This window comes from Notamacropus eugenii, chromosome 1, assembly GCF_028372415.1.
Source record: "Notamacropus eugenii isolate mMacEug1 chromosome 1, mMacEug1.pri_v2, whole genome shotgun sequence".
Taxonomy (NCBI): Eukaryota; Metazoa; Chordata; class Mammalia; order Diprotodontia; family Macropodidae; genus Notamacropus; species Notamacropus eugenii.
Window position 1 is genome coordinate 694,252,962 of NC_092872.1, and position 9,008 is coordinate 694,261,969.

Genomic DNA, 9,008 nt, shown 5'->3' on the forward strand with positions numbered 1-9,008 from the left:
TTTTGTCGTAAGGGGGCAAAGGTCTCAGTTTCTAAAACTGCTTCCTGCTGGCAAGGAATGTAGAGCCATCTCTCCCTCTCTGGGTCCTGTTCAAGGGCGCAGACTTCAGAACTGGGGCAGTGCCAGGTCCAGTGGGCTGGAGACCTTAGATTCATTTGGAGGTTAAGCTGTCATCTAGAAGTTGATGGCTCAGCCCTGGAGGAGACAAACCTGGCAAGGATGTTAAGCAAACAAAGACCAAACAAACACAAAAGGATTATAGCCAGTAAAGGAATAAGAATAGGGGCAAGTATAGAAAGAAGCCAGGATTCCCATGAAGAGGATTTTTGGGGGACACTAAGTTATTATGGTCTGAGTTTGGGTTCCCCAAGCATCAGAATGGTAGCACATTAAGCTCCCAGTTGAGGATGTATTTAAGAGATCAGTAAGAGTACTGTAACTAGAAGGAGCTATGGCTTTGTGCCTTAACTTACAAGCAAAACTTAAAAAGGGAAACTTACTACAAGAATAAGAGGAGGGATGCAGTCAAAGGTGCAAATAGGAAATGCTCCCTCTTAACAATTGGTACAGCTGGCTGATGTAAAGTTATTGAGGAGGGGATCTTTCAGAAAAATAGCCCGTGACAGGAGGTGAAAGTTGCCCTGTGGCTGTGAGTGACATACACAACAATCTTGGACTCCCCTCCCAGTTTGACCAAGGAGTTTTCCTCCCACTTTCAGAGGCCAAGGGTATTTGAAGTATCAGGGAGGGGGCGGAAAAGGGTTAACACTATCATTGCCTATTAAAAGAAAAAGTTTCACAAGAGAGAGAGAAGTAAAAAGAAAAGATAATTTTCCCTGCAGGGGATTAAAGAAGACTATGGCAAGGCATATGGAAGGTATGGAAGACCATGTTTGATAGGGGAGTTTTTTCTGTCAGATATCCCCTTTCTTTTCAGATTGCTCCCTGGGCATATAGAACAAGGAATGCATATTTTGAGTAAATAAAAACATCAGGTGGCCTAGGGTCAGGAACTAAGGAATAGGTTAAGACTCCCAAAGCCAGTCCTCTCCTTTCATTAACATACAGAGTGAAAGACTTTTCTAGGTTAGGTAAGGCTAGTGCAGAGGGGTGATCAAATTAGTTTTCAGAGTCTCAAAAGCTTTAGCCTGATCCGGACCCCATTCTAGAGCAAGTAAGTGAGTGCCCTGAGTAGAGCCATAAAGGAGCTTAGTAATGAAGCCAAAATTAGGAATCCAGAGTCTACAAAATCCAGCCATGCCTAAAAACTCAAATGTGTTTCTTAGTGGTTGCAATGTGGATAGTCCTCTTGTTCTTGTGTGGGATACAGTGACCCTTGATGAGGTTGAGGGGTGATCGTGGACCCCAAAATACTGACAGTCCGGGTCGTGCTCGAATGAATTCAACTAAAGCCTTCTTAAAGCCAAAGAAAACAAAGTTTATTAAAGATTCACCAAACTGGGTTGCCTCTTAAGGAACGTAAGCATTTGTGACGCTTGTATTCACAAGCGGGCCAGATGGAATCCCAGCTAGACAGAGTCTGAGCTAGATTGCATCTGAGCGCCTTCATGGAGGCAAGATGGAACTTAAATACAGAAAAGAGTATAGGAGGGATGGGGGGGGGAGGGGTGGTCTGGTAGTCCAGGGTGATGGGAGGAGGGGTTTAGGAAGGATCTTGAGGAGAAGTCCAAGGAGAGAATCCAAGTAGGGTCAAAGGCTGGAAACAGCTGGAGGCTATCAGGAGATATCAGACAATGGAGGGTTTGGGTGGGAAGCAGGTGGGCCAATCCAGAGATCTTGATAGGGGCAGTATGGGAATGAATACAGATCTTGATGGGAGTGGTCAGCAGCCTGGGGAATGGGGTTTTGATGGGATCAAGAGTGGGGGGGGTGCAACAGAGACCTGAACAGAATGATAATGAAAAGCCCATGGGCTTCCTGAGACTGCTGGAACAAATGGGAAGATTAGATTTGAGTAAGAAAGGCCAGATTAAGTGGAAAGATTCAAGGGGAGCTCAAGGAGACTCCTAGAGTCTGAACCCCATCAACGCTTACTCAAATTAAACTCAGTCTTCTCAAGGTAGAAGGCAAAAAGGAATTTATTACAATCTCATGAGAAAGGGCACTTCCTGAGAGACCATAGGCGATGTCAGCAAGGGAGTGCACCTGAGCAAGGTGGAGTATAACATTATATAGGCCCTAACGCAGAAGCCCACTAGCCTCTCTTCTCATTGGCTGGGAATCCAAGCGTACAGTGTGTGTGGGATGGCTCAGGTCCCTACATAAATCAATTACTCAGAGGCCTCTCAAAGTGATGACAGAAAAGAGATTTATTCGATTCTCGAGAATCTGGACAATCCCACAGCAGTTCACCTGGAGTAGGAAAGCCGAAGACAAAAATCAGGACAGTGATTTATAAACCCTAATGCAAGTCCCTCCTCCCCCCACTGACCATTATCCTCATTAGCTGAGGATATGGTCTTACATTCTAGACACGAAATCTAACCAATCCCTTTGAAATGAAGACATCGAGGAATTATGCAAGTTTTGTCCAATCATTGAGACCCCAGTACACCACACAGTTTTATACCTTATATGGAACTATTCTATTCCAAAAACACTGCAGCCCCGAGCCTCCAGGCCCCACCTCACCCCTGGGAGAAAGCCACAATCTGAGGAGTCTTCACCAAGTCTATCCCACTCAATCCCTCCTCTTATTTTATCAGCCTGAAGACTTCTCACGGATGTTTCAACCAAAGTTCTGTAACATAATCTCACACTGTCTATTAATCTCCTCATCCCAATCAGGATCATTCATGTCTCTTGTCTCCACAGGTGCCCAACCTTCCTTTTTAATATCATCAGTCGAATGGCTCCTTCAGTCCTTTCTTCTACTCTAGCAAGTTTTAGTAAAGAACTTCTAACTATTTTAGTAATTAGTGAAATCAAACAAGGTAAACAAATAGGAAGTAATATAATACCACTAATTGCTATAAGGCCAAACCACAGTAACCTCTTCCACCAGCTCACCTCAAACCAGGACCACCAGGATGTATTGAAAGGGGAGCCCCAAGTTTGTATGGGAACATGAGCAACCTTCCTGACATTCTTGGTGATCTCTTTCACTATCCTTCCATTATTATCAATTTTTAATCTATGTTGCAGTACTGCTTCCCTAGTTTGTGTGGCTTGATCAGCCAGTAAGTCCAAAGCCTTTGCTGTTTGATTGGTTATAATTTCAACTACTGCTTGGAGTCTGATTAGTCTGTTTAATAGATATATAGGGGTTCTATAACCCCAGCTCCCATCTTGAGCCCAAGTTGCAGGCCCATATTCTCTGATTATCCTCTCAGGAGGCCAAGTATCGCCCCACCCATTTGCATTTCCAGTCTTAGTGAGGGAGGTATAGATGTTCCTCTTTCTTTTTGCTAGATCATCATATAGAGGGACCCCTAGATGCCGTTTCCCTGATTCAGGCAAGAAAAAGAATTTAGGTCTCACCAATCCAATGTAACAAACACCTCTCCAGTTTAGCGGAAGGTGAGTATAGGCTGTCTGTCCACATATCCAATAATGCCCTCTCAAAGCAGGATTTTCCTCTAGAAACAGTCTTACTCTATAATCCACAGCCGGAAAGTATTTCACATCATCCGGGCCTAATGGTCCCCCTTTCATGATTTCTGACTTACACCTCCATAGTTGTTGTTTCTTCTTCCATCTACAATGTTGATAATTCTCCCCAGTTCTATTGATTACACTCCAGAAAGTATCAGACATCATCCTATGTGTTCCATTCTCCCACTTCCATACCCATTCTTTATATTCTGTGTTATTCTTTGTACTATTCATATATATACAACTCCACAAATTGTCATGGTCGTGACCCCCCTTCACATGGTTTTCTGGGATCAGAGGTGTTGTAAAACTTATACCCACAACTTTCATGATATTCCCCTTTTGTTCTCTCTTCGTATGAAGAGGATGGGAAAAAATGAATGGGTACAGGGAATCGCACTACCATCTGAACAGGTAATACTGTTCTGATCCCATCTATCTGCATACTGGGCACAATCAATACGAGCCAGGGTTTCTGGCCTTCGTGTGAATGTCCATTTACAATTACTTTCTCCCAACCATGTCTCTTGCAACTCAGGTCCTGTTTGATTTAAACAATGTTCACCTGGAACTGATTCAGACAAAGACCATTGGTGTTTCTCTTGGCTTGTCCAGAATCTTGTTCCATCATGTACTACAGATCTATTACTTAAGATCCAGGCTGGACTCAGCGGTACTGCTACCCATGGCCATTGGCTTAACCGCTGAGGTCCCCCACAAATCCAACAGTCAGATACCTCAAAGGTGTCCGCAATGGTCTGAATTAGGGCCAGGAAACTATCTTCAAGAGGGGGCGTTGATAACTGGGGCCTGGTGTCCCAGGGTATTACATTTTGGTTGCATTGTTCCCACGGTTTGTCGAGTCCATACAGCCTTAATAAAAGAGTCCTGTTTAGATATTGTGGTAGTTGCCTCAGGACAATTGCTGAACAGAGAATCCTGTTAATAACAAACAATAGTAATCCTAGTATAGTTCCCCAAATAACAAAGCTTATAATGAATTTATACAGAGGCCTCATTGACTATCCCTGTTCACTTATACTTTAGACGGATCTTTAGTTCATTTGATGGGTCAGGATCTGCAGTCCACTCCTTCGGGGCATCCACAGGTCCTTTTACCCTGGTATGGTGAGTCCAACCTCGTTCCTGGGTTCTTACAGCTGTGTCTGAAGTCAGGAGAACCTGGTAGGGACCTTCCCAGCTCGGAGTCAACTTCTCCTCCTTCCACACCCGGATCAGGACCCAGTCGCCAGGGTTAAACTTGTGCACCACAAAACCTCACGGGGGAGTCTGAGCAATAAGTCCCTTAAGTCGTAATTCATGCAAATGTTTCATCAAAGCAAATACATATTCCCTTACAAAGCTATCCTTGTTATCAACAATTGGATCCCAGTTTCCTTCCTGTATTCCCGGGTAGGGATGCCCATATAGAAGCTCATAAGGAGATAGGCCTACATCTCTGCGAGGTTTTGTTCTAATTCTTAAGAGAGCTAATGGTAAGCATTTAGTCCATGGTAATTGCGTTTCTAAGGCTAGTCTAGTTAGTTGTCTCTTAATTTCCTGATTCATTCTTTCTACTTTGCCTGAGGAAGGAGGATGCCAGGGAGTGTGAAACTCCCAAGTAATCTCCAGTGCTTTTATTAATGACTGCAAAACCTTGGCAGTAAAGTGAGTGCCTTGGTCCGAATCTATCCTCTCCACCATGCCATACCATGGAATTATCTGTTCCAATAATATCTTACTAACTGAGGAGGCAGTAGCTCGTGATAAGGGAAAGGCTTCTACCCATGAGGTCAGGTGATCTACCATGACTAGCAGGTATTTGAGACTGCCCACTGATGGTAGTTCGGTGAAGTCCACCTGAATGCTTTGGAAGGGTCTGTATCCCGGGGGCCTGCCCCCTTTGGGGGGGTGGCGTTGAGCAGTCTTATTCGTCCTTCGACAAATCAGACAACCCTCCACCAATTGTCTGGCCAGTGTGTATAAGCCCAGTGACACAAACTTGGTCAATACAGCATCACACAGGTTTTGGACATCCCAATGACTACCTTGATGTAGGTATTGCAAGACTCGTCTCATCCCTGCCTTGGTCAGTACCTCACGGCCATCCGGGAGAAACCAGCGCCCTCCTTCTGTCTCCTTGGCTCCCAAGTCTTGAGCCTTTTTCTTCTCTTCCTGAGTATAGGATGGGGAGGGGAGATTGGGAGGCAAAGTAGGAATTAATACCAACATTGCAGTCTGTCCAGGTTCCTTTTCCCTTACTATTTACCATTCCTCTTTCTTCCCAAATTTTTCCAAAAACATGTGCTACTCCCCAAACATACTTAGAGTCTGTATTCCCTTCTAATAATTTTAAAGCTTGATGCAAAGCATACAGTTCACAAGTTTGTGCTGACCAAGTCTTAGGTAAGCTACTAGCTTGTACTAGAGAACTTCTATCTCCATCTATTATGGCATACCCATTCTGTCTCTTTCCTTCTATCACCCGGGAGGACCCATCTATAAACCAATTCACTCCCTCAAACAAAGGGGATTCTTGTAAATCCTCCCGCACTTTTGTCTGATAATCAATTATATCCAAACAGCAGTGTTCCAAATTTACAGGCTCCTCGGGTGAGGCTGACAGAAAACTAGCTAGATTAAGGTTATGGTCTTGGGACAGTATTAAATCATCCTTTTCTAATAATATGGCCTCATACTTTAAAATTCTTGAATCTGTCAGCCATCTCCCAGCTCTCTGATTTAAGATAGATCGCACCTGATGAGGTACACTCACAATCAAACAGCCTCCAAAAGTGATTTTTCTACTTTCTTCTACTAGGAGGGCAGTGGCTGCCACAGCCTGTATGCAAGTTGGCCATCTTTTTCCAAATTCTGTGTGTTCTCACACACGCTTCAAATGGAGCTTTAATACTGACAAAGTGTGTCTCCAAGCATGAAGCTTGAGAGTTATTAACTAATAGCAATAATTATAAATGAAAGTAAACAACTTTAAAATTTTAAATGCAATAACCTTCCATAACTTTGTCTACTGGCTTCCCAATCATACTAAACATTTTCTGAATTGGTATGGGGGAATAGATAGTTCAAGGTTCAACTTACCCATATTCCTCCGCTCCTCTTATTTTTCCTTTTTCCATACCTAAATCCAATCAATAAATACCTCTTCACATTCTTTCCCTTATGAATCCTTCCCTTCATCTATCTTCCTTTTATATGAATATGGGAAGAAAGCAAAGTTGACTGACACATTAGCAAATTACAGGGGGGGGCAGTCCCCTTGTCATAAGTACAGATACAGAGATTTAAATTAATGAACTGTCCATTTAGAGGTTCCATCTCATACAGCAGTCTGGGGAGAAATATCATCTTATGCAATTTTCTGATCTGGATGCTCCTTCAAACAGTCGTCAGCACAGCATCTCAGCATCTTCTTTTCTTTATCTTCTTGTAGAAATCCAGATGTCCACTCTCCTGCAAAACTGAACTTAATACCATCTTAGATTACCATTCCTATCACTCTTACAAAAATCAAAATTGAAACTTTGACGAATTGTCATTTTTTTTAAAAAAAAAAGAAAATTCACATTAAAATGCAGCTTCTACATTTCACAGTAAGTCATTATTAATTCCCTCATTAGGAAGATGAGATTTCACTAAGGAGTCAACACCAAGCTCCAGTACTTACATAAATACAATAAATAATCATTTTTAACACAGTGCACATCACATCATAGAACAATTCCAACTTCTGATCATGTGATGCTTCTTTTAAAGCATTTACAATATAGTCTACAAACCATTTTTCATTTAGCATTAACCAACTAGGACAAAATAATAACTATGCATGCTAGCCTCACAAGCCCTTAACCTAATCATCTCCACACCATTACTAAGAATTAGAGGACTCTAACTTATTGTTGTTGTTCTAAAGTCCTAAACCTGTTAGCTCAATGTTAGACTTAACCTCAGATGTTCCCCTACCAACAGTCTATTATTCAACAGATCTGGTATTATTACTTACAAAACTTCTGATTTTAGGAATTTGCCACTAAGAGTAGGGACATTGCAGGGAAACATCTCCCTTACTTCATGTCAGTTCCAGGCAGGAGTAGGTTGTCAACTGGCGTTCAGCCAGGCTTTAAGTCTGCCAGGTGTCAGTGGGGAAATTGAGTCAGGAAAATCCTACCTCAGCCCAGACTGAACAGTCGCTCTCCCGACCTTCCCATGAGATCACCTTTTTGCAGTTCATACCAGCATCTCACAGGCTTATTGGCATCATGGATCAGTGGCTCAGACCACCTCTCTTGCTATCCACACCTGGAGTTAGACTCAGAAGAACAGTCAGTTAATAGTCCCACAAAAATCTTAAAATAGCAAGCTCCAATAATCAGTTTCAGACATGACTAATTTCACATTGGCCAAGGAACATCTTTGAAGCAGGTCTAAGTAGCCTACATGCCTTTCTATACATGTTCTAGTTCCTGATTGAATAACAATCATAAGTCATTGCTCTAATAGATTTATATCTGTTTCCCAAACTACTTTATCCCTTTCTAACCCTGCTCAATCTAAAAGAATGAGCTACACATGTGATAAGTTCAAACACTAACTTGAATTTTTATGTTCATGTAATGAATTCAAATCAAAACAATCATTTAACTTTCAATGCCAAATATTACCAGAGGCTACCTACCTCTAAGAAAATTAGACTGAAATTCTTTCCCCAAACTGAAGATGCCTCTGATTTAGTCTCAGTAATTAATTCAGTTAATTGCTTTAATACTAATTGCTTTTACATCATTTTGTAACCTGTAAAGATCTCACTCCAAGTTGGGACCTTTGTCCATTACCCCAAAAAAGTTTTAGTCCCATTTGTCTAAAGGCCTTGAAAAACCTCACCTTGAAAACTCCTTGGTTTTTTTTTCCATGTGAACCGACTCTCCTAAGGTCCACTCTATCACTATACCCAAGTCTATTCTACTTCCCACTCTTAATTCTATCAGTCCAAATCTCCAGTTTACTGGCCACTCCCATCAAGACCATTCCTGGAGCTCCCAGACCACCTGGGGCCACCACCACCCCCCCCCCTTTTTTTTTTGTAAGGGATTCCTTTCCCTGAATCCTTCTGTAAATAAAATACAATTACAGTTCACTTTAAATCCCAATCTTGTTCTATGTAACAATGATACAATATCTATTTGTTCCCATTAGATTTAGAAAGAATGTTCCCAGGGATTTTATTTACCTCTTAGATCTTAAATTTGCCCTAAAAAGCCAATCACTGAAGATCATTTCTTATACATTTTCAAATTCTCACCAAAGCAAGTTCTATACACAATCTCCTCAGCTGCTGGGGCTGCACTTGTTACTAGCCTGAGGACTGCTTCTTT